Source organism: Ranitomeya imitator, chromosome 2 (genome assembly GCF_032444005.1).
Source record: "Ranitomeya imitator isolate aRanImi1 chromosome 2, aRanImi1.pri, whole genome shotgun sequence".
NCBI classification, from domain to species: Eukaryota; Metazoa; Chordata; class Amphibia; order Anura; family Dendrobatidae; genus Ranitomeya; species Ranitomeya imitator.
In genome coordinates, this window is record NC_091283.1 from 296,304,146 (window position 1) to 296,321,085 (window position 16,940).

The 16,940-nt window shown below is 43.4% G+C and overlaps 1 pseudogene; it reads right to left on the minus strand.

Moving 5' to 3' along the window:
- Positions 1-15,090: 15,090 nt before the first annotated feature.
- The window catches only part of LOC138663302 (oocyte zinc finger protein XlCOF7.1-like), a 144,119-nt pseudogene continuing 142,269 nt past the window's right edge, over positions 15,091-16,940 (minus strand).

Consider the following 16,940-nt stretch of genomic DNA (forward strand, 5'->3'; position numbering starts at 1 on the left):
TATTTAGCTGGTTTCGCACCTCTTCTTGGGTTAGATTGGTGACCCTTAATATAGGGTTTTCATTGTTTTTTGGGATTTCACATAGCATTTCATTTTCCACCGTTAATACCGTGGAGAAGAAGGTGTTTAATATGTTAGCTTTTTCCTCGTCATCTACAACCATTCTTTCCTCGCTATTTTTTAAGGGGCCTACATTTTCAGTTTTTATTCTTTTACTATTGATATAGTTGAAGAACAGTTTGGGATTAGTTTTACTCTCCTTAGCAATGTGCTTCTCTGTTTCCTTTTTGGCAGCTTTAATTAGTTTTTTTAGATAAAGTATTTTTCTCCCTATAGTTTTTTAGAGCTTCAATGGTGCCATCCTGATTTAGTAGTGCAAATGCTTTCTTTTTACTGTTAATTGCCTGTCTTACTTCTTTGTTTAGCCACATTGTGTTTTTCCTATTTCTAGTCCTTTTATTCCCACAAGGTATAAACCGCTTACACTGCCTATTTAGGATGTTCTTAAACATTTTCCATTTATTATCTGTATTCTTATTTCTGAGGATATTGTCCCAGTCTACCAGATTAAGGGCATCTCTAAAGGTACCGTCACACATAGCGACGCTGCAGCGATACCGACAACGATCCGGATCGCTGCAGCGTCGCTGTTTGGTCGCTGGAGAGCTGTCACACAGACAGCTCTCCAGCGACCAACGATCCCGAGGTCCCCGGTAACCAGGGTAAACATCGGGTAACTAAGCGCAGGGCCGCGCTTGTAACCCGATGTTTACCCTGGTTACCATCCTAAAAAGTAAAAAAACAAACGCTACATACTTACCTACAGCCGTCTGTCCTCGGCGCTCTGCTTCTCTGGTCTGGCTGTGAGCGCCGGGCAGCCAGAAAGCAGAGCGGTGACGTCACCGCTGTGCTTTCCGGCTGACCGACGCTCACAGCCAGAGCAGGAGGAGTGCAGAGCACAGCGCTGGAGGACAGACAGCGGTAGGTAAGTATGTAGTGTTTGTTTTTTTACTTTTAGGATGGTAACCAGGGTAAACATCGGGTTACTAAGCGCGGCCCTGCGCTTAGTTACCCGATGTTTACCCTGGTTACCAGCAAAGACATCGCTGAATCGGTGTCACACACGCCGATTCAGCGATGTCTGCGGGGAGTCCAGCGACGAAATAAAGTTCTGGACTTTCTTCCCCGACCAGCGATCTCCCAGCAGGGGCCTGATCGCTGCTGCGTGTCACACTGGACGATATCGCTAGCGAGGACGCTGCAACGTCACGGATCGCTAGCGATATCGTCTAGTGTGACAGTACCTTAAGCTGGTCAAAGTTTGCCTTCCTAAAGTTCAGTGTTTTTGTGACTCCCTGACAAGTCCCCCTAGTGAAAGACAGGTGAAACTGTACAATATTGTGGTCGCTATTTCCTAGATGCCCGACCACCTGCAGATTTGTTATTCTGTCAGGTCTATTAGATAGTATTAGGTCTAAAAGTGCTGCTCCTCTGGTTGCATTCTGCACCAATTGTGAAAGATAATTTTTTTTGGTTATTAGCAGAAACCTGTTGCCTTTATGGGTTTCACAGGTTTCTGTTTCCCAGTTAATATCCGGGTAATTAAAGTCCCCCATAACCAGGACCTCATTATGGGTTGCAGCTTCATCTATCTGCTTTAGAAGTAGACTTTCCATGATTACATGGAATGGCATATTACAGAGCAGATTTTGCTGCATTTGTTTGAGCGTGCCATGTCACATTGACAGAGCCCTTGAGGTGCCAGAACAGCAGAACCCCCATAAGTGATCCTATTTTACCAATGAAATCTCTTAATTCATCTAGTGGTGCAGCGATTATATTGACACCACAGATGTGGCACAGGCTTTACCATTGGGCAGTGAAGAAAAAATAACTTAAATTTTTGTGTTAGCGACAAGTTTTACATTTTCACGCTGGGAAATGGGTAAAAATGGCACCAGAATTTGTCCCACAGTTTATGCTGAATGTAGAAATACCCCGTATGTTGCTGTACAGTACTACTTTGCCATACGGAGTGACTCAGGAGGAACGAAGCGCTATTTGCCTCCAGGAGCGCAGATTTTCCTAGACTAGTTTGCGGATTCCATATAAAGAGCTCCTACGGGCTAGAAAAGCAGAATCCCTCCTCAAGTGACCACATTTTGGAAATTATAACCCTTTGGGAATTTATCTACAGATGTAGTGATGATTTTGACTCCATGGGTGTTTTCAATAAACAAGACAGCAGTGTCTGGATGTTGCTGGGTGAAAATTGCAAACTGCCGTTGTAGTGACCAGTACGCTGTAGTGACCAGTACATTGCAGTCACCAGTACGTTATGCCCAGCTCATGCTTCTGGAAACACGCACCTGTAAATTAGTCAGGCTCTCATCACTACAGAAATGGCAAACATGTGGGCACTAAATGTCGTTTAGGCACATTGGGTCTCAGAAGGGAGGGGGCATTTGGATTTGGGAACGGAGAATTTGCTGAATTTCTTTTGGCAAGTGAGGAGCCATTTCGCTTTTCCAGAGCCTTTGTGATACCGGTAATGTGGAAGCCTCCTATATTCCCATTAACAGATGACAGATCTGAGTGGGGACTTGCTTTTATTGGGAACATTTCACATAACATTTGAGATCACAGTTATCTGGCGTTCTACGCTGACCACTTACTTTGGAGTTTTCATCTACCGTAAATCTCTGAGTGACATGATTCAGATGAAACCCCTGAGGGATCCATTCACTTTAATGAGGCAGCAGATTTATTCTGGACTTCATCTGGCCTCGGTTCAGCAGTGTCCTTCTTTATAGAAGTGCACAAAACTGTGGCTAACAGCACTTTTATGCAGTCCTAAAAAGATGGACACCCCCGGATAACAGGTCAGACGGCGTCCACAGTGCCTCCATCTGCCTCATTATAGGGAATATTCTGCAGGGGGTTCTGTCTGAATCACGAATTTCAGAGATTTACATGGAATCCCCGATGTAAGCGCTCAGGGTAGAGCGCAGAATAAATGTGCGCCGAGCCTTACCGTGATCTTTGGGAGGCAAAATGAAAAGATCAACAGCATGTGAAGAATTGGTTTTATTTATTTCTTATGCCATTCCTCTCGCAGTATAATTGACTAGGCGACTTTATTCTTCAGGTCGGTGCGATTACAGAGATACCAGATTTACAGTGGGGAAAAAAAGTATTTAGTCAGCCACCACTTGTGCAAATTCTCCCACTTAAAAAGATCATAGAATCATAGAATGGTAGAGTTTGAAGAGACCTCCTGGGTCATCTGGTCCAACCCCCTGCTCAAAGCAGGATTCACTAAATCATTCCAGACAGATGTCTGTCCAGCCTATGATTGAAGGCTTCCATGGAAGGAGAACTCACCACCTCTCGTGGCAGCCTGTTCTACTCATTGATCACCCGAACTGTCAAAAAGTTTTTCCTAATATCTAATCTCTGTCTCTTCCCATTCAGTTTCATTCCATTGCTTCTAGTCTTTCCTTGTGCAAAGGATGTACAATAACAAATTATATTGTGGTACCTTGTTAGCCAGAAAAATTGATGTGAATAATTGTGCAAATGAGAATAAAGATGATCCTTTTACAATATGACAGCCCTTGAGATATTTGTAGACCGCTATTAAGTTTCCTCTCAGTCTTCTTTTTTGCAAGCTAAACATTCCCAGATCCTGTAACCGTTCCTCATAGGACATGGTTTGCAGACCGGTCACCATTCTGCTTGCTCTTCTCTGAACTTGCTCCAGTTTGTTAATGTCTTTTTTTAAGTGTGGTACCCAAAACTGGACACAGTATTCCAGATGAGGTCTGCCCAAAGAGGCAATAATGACCTCACGTGATCTAGACTGTATGCTTCTGTTAATACATCCCATAATTGCATTTGCTTTTTTTGCTGCTGCATCACACTGTTGACTCATGTTCAGTTTATGATCTATTAGTATACCCAAGTATTTTTCACGTATGATGTTGCCTAGATGAGAGAGGCCTATAATTGACATCATAGGCAGACCACAACTATGAGAGTCAAAATGAGAAAACAAATCCAGAAAATCACCTTGTCTGGTTTGGCAAGATTTATTTTGCAAATTATGGTGGAAAATAAGTATTTGGTCACCTAAAAACATGCAAGATTTCTGGCTCTTACAGACCTGTAACTTTTTCATGAGGCTCCTCTGTCCACCACTCATTACCTGTAGTAATGGCACCTTTTTGAACTTGTTATCAGTATAAAAGACACCTGTCCACAACCTCAAACAGTCACTCTCCAAACTCCACTATGGTGAAGACCAAAGAGCTGTCGTAGGACACTAGAAACAAAATTGTAGCCCTGCACCAGGCTGGAAAGACTGAATCTGCAATAGGCAAGCAGTTTGGTGTGATAAAATCAACTGTAAGAGCAATAATAAGAAAATGGAAGACATACAAGACCACTGATAATCTCCCTCAATCTGGGGTTCCACGCAAGATCTCACCCCATGGGGTCAAAATGATTAGAAGAACGGCGAGCAAAAATCCCAGAACCACACTGGGAGAGCTAGTAAATGACCTGCATAGAGCTGGGACCACCATAACAAAGGCTACCCATCAGTAACACACTACGCCGCCAGGGACTCAGATCCTGCAGTGCCAGACATGTCTCACTGCTTAAGCCAGTACATGTCTGGGCACATTTGAAATTTGCTAGAGAGTATTTGGATTATCCAGAAGAGTATTGGGAGAATGTCATATGGTCTGATGCAACCAAAGTAGAACTGTTTGGTAGAAACAAAACTCGTCATCATGTCGTGTTATACTCCTTTCACTTCTTGTAATCTACAAGTGTACAAAGATATACAGTCACCATGGGACAATTGGACCTGTGTAACTTCAAATGCCAGGGCTGAATTTTAGTCCCAGTCCGGCCCAGTTGAGGAATGTACAGATCCAGGAGATGTTTTTGAGTTGAAGTCGGCAGGAAGTGGAAAGAACTTGGATATGTAGTTTGAAGGAGAGATCAGAGTCAAGGATTATCCCATGGCAGCGAGCTTGTGGAAATGTGAAAGTGAGCAGCCATTTACTTTCATGGATAGGTTTGTTGGGAGAGTCTAGTGAGATGGAGGAAAGATGATGAATTCTGGTTTTGTCCATATTAAGTTTCAGAAATCTAGCGGAGAAGAAGGATGAAATAGTGGACAGACATTGTGGGATTTTGGCTAGTAGGGCGGTGATATCTGATCCAGAGAGGTAGATCTGTGTGTCATTAGCATAGAGGTGATACTGCAAGCCTTGACATTCTATGACCTGTCCCAGTCTGAAGGTGTAAATGGTAATGGTGAAAAGCAGGGGTCCTACAACTGAATCTTGCAAGACTGCGACAGATAGAAGGCAAGGTGAGGTGGTGTGTGAGTGGGAGACACTGATCTCTTAGATATGATGCAATCCAAGATAGGGCCAAGTCTGTGATGCCAAGAGATGAGAGGGTCTGTAGTAATAGGGAGTGGTCCACTTTGTCAAAGGCAGAGGACAGGTCCAGTAGAAGGAGGCCAGAGTAGTGTCGCTTTGCTTTGGCAGTCAGGAGGCCATTGGCGAAATTAGTTAGGGCAGTTTCATTGGAGTGATGCTGTCAGAAGCCAGATTGTAAGCGGTCGACGAGGGAGCAGGAAGAGATGTGGAAGAACAGTTCGAAATGGACTTGTTGTTTCAATAGTTATGAGGCAAAGGCGAGAAGTGATATGGGGCGATAGATACAGAGGATGGGTCAAGAGAGGGCTTTTTGAGGATAGGCGTGGTTGAGGCATGTTTGAAGCATAAGGGGAAAACACCATTTGTTATTGATAGGTTGAAGAGATGGGTTAGAGTTGGGCTGAATACTGTGGTGAGGTTTGGGATGAAGTAGGATGGGATCGGGCAAAGTGCACAGGTGGTGAGATGTGATCTCGAGAGTAGGGCAGAAAGTTGGGTTTCTATAAGTATTCTTATAATTATTATTGTAATTATTATACCGCCATTTATTCCATGGTGCTTTACGTATGAATTGGGTATACATTATAAAAAACAAGTGCAATAATCTTAAACAATACAAGTCACCGACAGGAGAAGAGAGGTCCCTGCCAATGAGGGCTCACAGTCTACAAAACATTTCATATATATTTCCTCACAACCACGCTATTTATATGAATAACCATCCAATTACAATTCTTTATAGTTATGTATTGTCCCAGTACCTTCTCCTATCTGTTGCAAAATATAGTTGACAGGTGGTTAGTTACCAAAAACCTATGTCCTGTTCTGTGGTTTATTCAATATTCAATTGTTCTATACTGCTATCTACTATCCAAAGTGTAAATGTGCAAGAGTTTTGGTCACATGATACTCAGCTGGTTTTCTGCAGAAGCCTCTAGAAGCTGCTGAGTTAAATGTCAGACAGGAGTTCCTGTCCTTCCAATGGGGCCCGTACTGCAAGCCACAGGCTATAGAGGGGAGGGCCTCATGACCAGGATGTATGCCAGGCCCTAATAGGGGGTTAATCAGAAGTAAACTTAAATGGAGATTTGGTGGGGGGAGGGAGAGGGTTAGGATCTAAAATGGTGGAATAAGGGTATGTAGGACGGGTTTAGTTCCAAAGTATGGTGGGAGATAGTAAAAGGCGGTGTGAATGGGGCCATTTAAGGGGGGTTAATTTGGTTAAGGGGACCAGATATATAAAGGGAATTGGAAGGGGCAGGGACAGTCTGTTAGTACATCTGAGTCAGGGACACACAGTACCGTGATTGAGGCTCTATTCCAGGACTTTAAGAAACTGGCAGCGACAAAGAGCACAGTGTAGCTTCCGGAGCAATTGCGGCTGTTGAGTGGCAGCAGCGGCGGATCAGCTGTGGACCCGATGCCCCCAAAACGCCCTAGAGAGTGAGCCCTAAACTGCCATCCAGGGTACAGAGGAAGGCGGGATGCAAGAAGCAGGAGGCCTTGAGTCCGTGCCGGAAGTCTTCAGACATCATCTTGCGGTGTGCAGGCGCCGACTTCATGCAGAGGGACAAGATCACGGAGCATCGGGAAGAGGACCATGGAAGTGGCTGGAGTATCCGGGGAGCGAGGACTTGAGCGGGCAGTCCTAGGAGGATGGAGCAGGGGGACTGACCCTGGGAATGGCGGAAAGACCGAGAGGGTGCCTGATGTACCGCGCAGGGCCAACAAAAGAACAACAAGCAGACGAGCTGTAGGACCTAGGGATGACAGATCGGAAGGGGAGGATGAAGGCATTCGGAGGATTTCTGGCTGCAGGCATGCAACTGAAGTGCCTTCCACCACCGCAATGACATTTGCAACACTGACGCAACAAGGGCCAAGAGGTTCTTGGCTGCTTGGGCGTTGGAGATGGAGTTGGAGGAGGGCCTGGCCTCTACAAGAGAACAAGTGGGGGAGATATGCAGCGGCAGTTCCGAGAGTGACTCGAAGTCGGCCCGGTAAGCATTGTGGTCACTATAATGCAGCGAGTGACTGTGATGTGGATGGCATGTGGCAGGTTGTGTCTGAGGGGTAGGCAGGTAGCAAGGTGTCGCAGTTGTTGGGAATGATGCATGAATTGATGGGCTTCGCTAGGTCTTCTCCAGATAAGTGGCAAGGAAGTGGGGCGCACATGGTGAAAACTGCTGCAGTGGTTTCAGCCTAGGTCGGGGTGGCAAGTGATACTCAGGGAGGGGGGGGCCCTGAGTCAGCGAGTGCGGTGAGTGTTGACACAGTGAGACTGGATGATAAGGCTCGTGAGGAAGTATATGTGTGTTTTGATGGGCCATTGGGTGCGCATTTAAAAATGAAGGTGAAAGAGAAGATATGGAGGGATGAATATGTAGACATTTTTTCGCTTTTGCCATTGGAGAAGTTTAATTTGTACAGGGTGAAGTTGACGAAGAGTAAAAAAAAAAGGGAAGAGGAAAGGAAGAGGTATCAGTTTATTTCCTGAACTTTTGCCAACTGGCTGCAGGCATTCTCTATATTGGAAAACACCAAAAAAGGACACATTCAAGAAAAAAACACCAAAAACAGGCAAAGATGCTTACCTGTCTAAAAAGGCCTCAATACAAATGCACAAGCAGGGTGCAGCGGACCCAAACAAAATAGCAAATGCACAGGTGCAATACCTAATGAAACAGCCAGCCTTCAATAAGGGTTTGGCCGTGTGGTACACCAATGCACTAAGATAAAATACTCTGTATGTGGCGTGTTCACACAAGGAATACAAAGCATCTGGCTACAGCCTATTAATAATGCCCTATGGCGGGCTGCCCAGTGCTAAAATGCATCCCGTGTCAACAGAGGCCACAGTGTACAGAACAATTTGGGCCCAGCTGCACCCTGCAAAAAATATACGTGTTCTGTTCACACGGGATGCATTTTAGCATTTTATCTTAGTGCATTGGTGTACCACACGGCCAAACCCTTACTGAAGGCTGGCTGTTTCATTAGGTATTGCACCTGTGCATTTGCTATTTTGTTTGGGTCCGCTGCACCCTGCTTGTGCATTTGTATTGAGGCCTATTTAGACAGGTAAGCATCTTTGCCTGTTTTTGGTGTATTCTCTATATTGGCTAGTATGGTGGGGAAAAGGCCCTGGAAAAGTGTTCTTCTCTATCTACATAGCATCGGGGAAGCATGTCGTACGTATGGTGGGACTGGTTGGTTGCGGTACGATGAACAGCTTAGGCAAAGGTTTGTCCGAGTTTGCGGTGGGATAACAAGGACATAAGTTTATGGATGTGTTTAATGTCGGCACCGAGAGCATCGTCGTCTTCCTTTCTTTCGTGAGGGTAGAGAGGATGGAGCAGTATTTAGAAAATTACCCTGTTAGGGAGGCAGCATGTTTGTTGAAGGGGGGTTTTCATTTGGTTTGTGAAGGAAGTATCGGTTTTGGTTCAGAATTGGAAGTCTGCTATGGAGAAACCAGAGTTGGTCAAAAATTGGGTAAATGGAGTTGGGCTGGAGGGCAGGTCCGTTTTGGAAATTACCATTACTGCATTTAAAGATTTCTCCGTTGGGTTTGGTTCCAAAGAAGGAACCAAATAAGTATCGGTTGATACTCCATTTATCATACCCCGAGGGGGAGTCGGTCAATGATGGCATTGATCCAGACTGTTGGCCAAGATGGACATAGAGGCGGCTTTTCAGTTGTAGCTGGATATTCCCGACAATTTTCACATGTTAGGCAGTTTTTGGAAAGGATATTATTATGTTGATTGTTGTTTGCCCTTTAGTTGTTCTATCTCATGTGCATATTTTGAGAAGTTTAGTTCCTTTTTGGAATGGGTGTTTCGAACGGAGGCAGGTGTAGATTCTATTATTCAATATCTTGATGATTTTTTGTGTATTGGACCAGCTGGGTCTCCAGTGTGCACAATATTAATGCGAACGATGGAGCAAGCAGAGGAGAGGTTTGGGATTCCTTTGGCAGCAGAGAAGTCTTTGCCAGTTGAAAAGCTGGAGGATTTGGAAATGGTCATACAAGAGGTGTTGAGAGCCCACAAGATTCAGTAGCGTCAGTTGCAATCTTTACTGGGTAAATTAAATTTTGCATGCAGGATTTTACCCATGGGTAAAATATTTACCAGGAGGTTGGCTGTAGCAACGGTGGGTGCGACTCACCCACGGCATTTTATTCGATTGAATGCAGGGCAGAAAGCAGATCTACACATGTGGGATCAGTTTTTGGGCAGTTATAACAGATGATTGGTGTGGATGGACGAGGTGGTTGACAATGTTGATTTGGATTTGGTTATGGATGCAGCAGGATCATCGGGATTTAGACCGTATTTTCAAGGCAAATGCTTGGCCGGGAAGTGGCCGGATGAGTGTAGAGTTAATGGGCTGACAATGAATTTAGTGGTCTTAGAGCTATTCCCCATTGTGGTAGCCGTGGAAGTGTGAGGGGAGGCTTTGCAAAACAAGGTGAGGTTTTTGTGTGATAACATGAGCGTGGTGCCCAGTGTTAAGCGCTTGTCAGCTCATTCTCCTCCTGTGGTGAACTTGATGCATCATTTGGTACTTCGATGCTTGCATTTTAATGCATGGTTGAGGGCTACGCATGTAACAGGAGTCAAAATTCCATTGCTGATGCAATTTCTCGCTTTCAGTGGAGTCTGTTTCGGAAGCTGGCACGGAGTTAGAGCAGCATGGAACACAATGGCCGGCGAGCTTATAGTATCTGATATCGGATCAGCAATGAGGTTGATTAAGGCATCGGTGGCTCCTGGGATGTGGCATCGATATAAGTCGGTTTGGGACTACTGCTATAGGTTGGAGGCGATGTATAGAACGTCTCAATTTTTTGGGTAAGGGGCGGTGCCTAGGGTTCTTAATTGATTCATCAGGATGGTTCGGCTTTGTCTAAATTCCAGTTTATAGCCATAATCAGGAGGTGCTTAGGTTCAATTGGCATGGATGATTCTAAATTCGGGTCCCATTTGTTACAAATAGAGGCATGGGAGTCGTTATGTTTTGCATCATATGTCTGTACAGGAATTCTGGATGTTTAACAGAGGCGAAGAGGGTTTGCAAGTTACAATTTTGGTGGTTTTCTTTTACAGATGGTCTGCTGTTGGTGTGGGTGATAGGACACTCGTACGTGGTGTGGGTAGATTTACGGGCTGACGTCAAACCGTCCATCCGGCAACTTGGGTTAAGACACGATGAAGGGCCGGTCAGGTGGATTGGGATTAGCAGAATGCTCTGGTCCAGGTTGGTTCCATAATTTATTTTTATATGGGTTTGGATAGACCCCCGGATGTTTTATTGATTCACGCGAGGAAAAATGATTTGGGGGTCGGAACTTCCAGAGATTTGGTTCAGGACATTAAGTTTGACTGCTTGTGCCTCATGGCTGCTCACTCGGGGATGGTCATTGTTTGGTCCGATATTGTGGCTCGTTTGGCATGGAAATATGGTCATTCACTGGAACACATAATTAGGGCCCAGATTAGGTGAATCAGGAGGTGTTGCATTTTTTGGCTAGGAATGGGGTGGTGGTAGTGCGCATCGTGATCTCGACATGCCATCCAGGGAGCATTTACATGCAGGATGGGGTGCATTTGACATCTGGTAATTTTCCTAACCTATAATATCACAGCTTACCATAACATGAATTTACATATCATTATGTTATTGAGTACGTATAACAAATTATTATTATTATTATTAACATTAAATTATTTTGCCATAGAAGAAGAAAGATCTTATCAATATATATATTTACTTTGAGGGTTCCAATCAATGTCTGTCACCCTCAAAAGGGGGAATTGTTAAATATTAGTTATTCTTATTCTTAATTCTGTACTGAACACATTGTCTCTTGCTGACATTACAAAAGCTATTTATGTATATATAGCTCAGAGTATACGTTATCACCATATAGAGAGAACACGTGGTTTTGTGGGACATATATATAATTAAGTCTGTCAGGAGGGAGGGTTTTTTGTCTCGTGGGGGCTGTCACCTCCTGCCTTCACTATCATTCTTCATGGACGTCAGACAAGTCACAGAAGGAAGTAACAACTGGTAGCCATGATGACTTCAGACTTCACACAGACAGACGGCTTTTACCATTCAGAACTTTGGGAAAGATGTTGAACAAACGCTGATAGGAACAAATGGACAATCTGTTCGTAACTATTTTACCTATTTTATGTTTTGCTGCAATGTGGTTTTTCTGTGGACAATTCAATAAACCACTACATTTTTATGAAAATATCATGACATTTTTTCTTTAAGAGTATTGCACCTGGTGAAGAGTCCTGATTAAATAAATGTGCAAAATAAGCATATTTAACAGTCTGACGCACTGACCAACATTTTATGCAGAGCAACGACTCATGCTTCACGGTAACTGCAGTTAGAGGGGGCTTCCATTCTCTTCTCATAGGCTCAGTACTAATACAGCTATCGGAGTTCACACAGTCTTTTTCAACAAAGCCAAGCATCTTCTCTTTCACCATTCCACAATATTCTAAAGGTACCTTCACACTGACCAACTTCACAACGATAGCGCTAGCGATCCGTGATGTTGCAGCTTCCTGGATAGCGATATCGTTGAGTTTGACACGCAGCAGCGATCTGGATCCTGCTGGGAGATCGTTGGTCGGAGCAGAAAGTCCAGAACTTTATTTCGTCGCTGGATTTCCCACAGACATCGCTGAATCGGAGTGTGTGACGCTGATTCAGCGATGTTTTCACTGGTAACCAGGGTAAACATCGGGTTACTAAGCGCAGGGCCGCGCTTAGTAACCCGATGTTTACCCTGGTTTCCAGTGTAAATGTAAAAAAAACAAAAACACTTCATACTTACATTCTGGTGTCTGTCGCGTCCCTCGGTGTTCTGCTTCCCTGCACTGTCAGCGCCGGCCAGCCGTAAAGCAGATTACAGCGGTGACGTCACCACTGTGCTTTACGGCCGGCCGGCGATCACAGTCAGTGCAGGAAGCAGAGCGACGGGGGACAGACACCGGAATGTAAGTATGTAGTGTTTTTTTTTTTTTTTTTACATTAGCACTGGTAACCAGGGTAAACATCGGGTTACTAAGCGCGGCCCTGCGCTTAGTAACCCGATGTTTACCCTGGTTACCAGGGGACTTCGCATAGTTGGTCGCTGGAGAGCTGTCTGTGTGACAGCTCTCCAGCGACCACACAGCGAAGCTGCAGCGATCGGGATCGTTGTCTAGATCGCTGCAGCGTCGCTAAATGTGACGGTACCTTAAGTCTTCACAACAATAGAAGTTTTTTTGTTTTTTTTTTAATAAAAGTAGGAATATTCTCCTTTACTCCACGATGCTTGAGTTTTCACAATACTACGGTTTTGTTTGTTTTTTTCAATAAAAGCAAACATCTTTTTCTTTCATCACTCCACAATATTTTTCAGCTTTTTTTAATTGAAAATGTTTTCCTTGCCACCATTTTTTTATCTTCTCATCCCCCTTTTCTCTTTTTCATCCCCCTCTTTCTTTTTTTTTTCTAATACCTTTTTCTTCCTGATGAAGAGGTATGATCACCTTGAAATGCATTGACAAATAAAACCGCATCTGGTTTCCTATTGCATATTGAATTCTCAGCACCCAGTTTTGCATCCACTTTTATCCAAGTTTGCTTATTATCTGTTTGGTGGATCTGCAGCACCCATCTTTACTTACAAGCTAAGAAAGAGGCTGTGACTTTCACAACCCTAACAAGGTAAGCAAATCCCGTTTTACTCTTGCTTTTGTACTCTGGATAAAACCCTATTGTGCTTATTGTCGTTCCAGTTTTTATCTACCCACATTTCTTTTCCACTGACATGCCCGCTGTCATCATATGCGACTTCAACGTCCCCATTGACATTTCCCACTCACCTGTTTGTAAGCTTCTAACTCACTTCTTTCTTCGGCTTTGTTCAATGGTCCTTAGTAGTTGACCACAAAGTTGACCACACAATGGACCTCATCTTCACCCGCCTCTATTTGCTATCTAACCTCTCTCCCATCTGACCACAACCTACTACATTCTATTTCCTCTCATATCCATGTACGCAATCCCCAATCCAAAAACTTGCACATGCTCACAGAAACTTCAATCACCTTACATTCACTTTCTGAGTCTCTTCTCCTTCTTTCACAATGAAGATGCTGTTGACGCTTTATATAACACCGCTACAGCTAGCGAATAGGTCGCCCCCTCACATATTCCAAAGCTTGAGCAATAACAAGTAACCCTGGCACATCAGTATGACTATTCTTGCCCTATATTCTTGTCCTTGACCTATTCTCGGTGTCTAGCTATGGCGCCATATCGCTTCTCCCCTATGTCTCAACACTACTGGAACAACACGTCCATCTTAAACTGTCCCCCACCTCTCCTCCTGCTCCCTCTTTGACTGCTTGCAATCTAGCTTCCAACTGCATCATTCGATAGAAACTGCCCTGACTAACGTTACCAATTACCTACTATTCACCAAATCCAAATTACACTACTCTGTTCTATTCCTCCTGGACCTTTCCTCTGCCTTCGACACAGTGGACCATTGAGTAGTTAACCCAGTGATCAGGAAGGACACTGTCTCAGCATTCTCCTCTATCACAGGAAGCTGCCTACAGTCAAGAAGCACTCACTTACTAATGAGATTTTATTTTTGAAAAAGCATGTCTAATAGTCCAAAGTCCAAAAAACATGGTAAGTTCTAAAGTTATTACCATTTCTCAATTAAATATATAAGTTTCTTACCAGGAAAGGGGAGACTGTGGCGATGGAGCAGAGTCACATTAGGCAGGGTCTCTGCTGCAGGAAGCTGGCAGCGGCAGTAGAAGTGGTACAATGCACGGGAGCTGAGGTCTAAATCTGCGCATGCTCCACCAGAGGCGGCCATTTTCCTTAAGCTCCCTGCCAGGAAATCAATGGGAAATTCAGGGAGTTCAGCATTGCCCCACTCCTGCCACCACCGTCCTCCTGCAGCACTGATCCTGCCCCCTCCATGGCAGTCACCCCTACCCCCATAGGTGAGCTACATTCAGACTATGAGATGCACTCCTATTTTCCTCCCAAATCTGGGGGGGGGGGGTTAGTATTATTATCTGAAAAATATAGTATATAGTTTCTCCCCGACTGAGTTATTTTTGATGATCAACAAAATACGATTTTCCAGTCATTTGTTTTTCACACCCTAGGTGTGATAATGCCACCTCTCTGAGTGGGATTTTTAATGTATAAAATTGTTACTCACTACTTGGCCAACCCTTTTTCATTCCTCTTGTTTGGTTCTATAAAAAAAAAAACATGCACAAACCTCCCATGCAGATGCTGTTCCAGTGTCAGTATGTGTGTTCCTTGGGCTCATGTGAGGTTGTTACATTATGTGAGCCCTCCACCTAATCTGTGTGGGTATCACCGTCCCCTCCTTCAAACAAATCGAACATCATGAGGAAGTCAGCGAGAAGCCAAAGTACTGGCATACTCTTGATGGTAAATATGTCCGAAGGTGGGGACAATGAAGTCTGCACTCATTGGGCGCAGGTCTCGTGTGATGTAACAACTTCACGTGAGCCCCAGGAATGTGCGTTCTAACGCCAAAAGAACGGCGCTGACATGGGAGCTGAGTATATTTTTATTTAACTAAGCCACACATGATGAATGACAACGGATTGTACTAGTGGAGGACAACTCCTTAAAGAAGATATAATTTTCTGTTAAAACATTTCCAAAGTTCTCTGATGTCTATTGTGATGCATTTTCGGGATAAAACATTTCCCACATTCTGAAAGTAAAAGGCTTCTCCCCTGTGTGAGTTCTCAGGTGCTTAACAAAATTTGACTTCTGTATAAAATATTTCCCACATTCTGAACAGGAAAAAGGCTTTTCCTCTGTGTGTGTTCTCTGATGTCTGATAAGACTAGAATTTTCTGTAAAACATCTTCCACATTCTTAACAGGAAAAAGGCTTCACCCCTGTGTGAGTTCTCTGATGTGTAACAAGATTTGATTTATCTGGAAAACATTTCCCACACTCTGAACATGAAAAAGGCTTTTCCCCTGTATGAGTTCTCTGATGTGTGACAAGATTTGATTTTTCTAGAAAACGTTTCCCACATTCTGAACATGAAAAAGGTTTCTCCCCTGTGTGAGTTCTCTGATGTCTGATAAGACTTGATTTCTCTGTAAAACATTTTCCACATTCTAAACAGGAAAAAGGCTTCTCCCCTGTGTGAGTTCTCTGATGGTTATCAAGATGCGCTTTCCGGTTAAAACATTTCGCACATTCTGAACATGAAAAAGGCTTCTCCCCTGTGTGGGGTCTCTGGTGCTTAACAAAATCTGATTTCTCAAAATTTGAACATGAAAAAGGCTTATTCAATGTGTGAGTTCTTTGATGTATAACAAGAATAGATTTCTGGTTAAAATATTTCCCACATTCTGAACAGGAAAAAGGCTTCACCCCTGTGTGAGTTCTCTGATGTGTAACAAGATTTGATTTATCTGGAAAACATTTCCCACACTCTGAACATGAAAAAGGCTTTTCCCCTGTATGAGTTCTCTGATGTGTGACAAGATTTGATTTTTCTAGAAAACGTTTCCCACATTCTGAACATGAAAAAGGTTTCTCCCCTGTGTGAGTTCTCTGATGTCTGATAAGACTTGATTTCTCTGTAAAACATTTTCCACATTCTAAACAGGAAAAAGGCTTCTCCCCTGTGTGAGTTCTCTGATGGTTATCAAGATGCGCTTTCCGGTGAAAACATTTCGCACATTCTGAACATGAAAAAGGCTTCTCCCCTGTGTGGGGTCTCTGGTGCTTAACAAAATCTGATTTCTCAAAATTTGAACATGAAAAAGGCTTATTCAATGTGTGAGTTCTTTGATGTATAACAAGAATAGATTTCTGGTTAAAATATTTCCCACATTCTGAACATGAAAATGGCTTCTCCCCTGTGCGAGTTCTCTGGTGATTAACAAAATTTGATTTCTGGTTAAAACATTTCCCACAAGAAAATCTATTCTGCGCTGTGTGAATTTTTTGCTGTTTAACGAAAGACTTTTTAAGGGGAAAACTATTTCCATATTCTGAACTTGAAAATAGTTCCTTTGCTTTAGGAATAGTTTGTTTTTTAATGCTTAATTTGTGATTTAGATTTTCCTTAGTAGTCGGTAATGAATCGGAACACAGGACCTGTTTCAAAGGATCAGATGACAGATCTTTGCTCTGAAGGGATGATGGTATATCTGGAGTAATGGCATTCTCTTCAATTGTATCCAGGATCTCAAGATCATCTGATTTAAAAATTGATGTCAGCTGTGCCTCTGATCTTCTGGTACAGTCATCTGCTAAGAATAAAACCAATTATTAAATACTTGAAATTTATATTTTTTGAAAATTTCTACTTAAACTCTCTGTAAGAATTGCAAGGTATGTAAAAAGTGTAATTATTCAACAAACAATAAC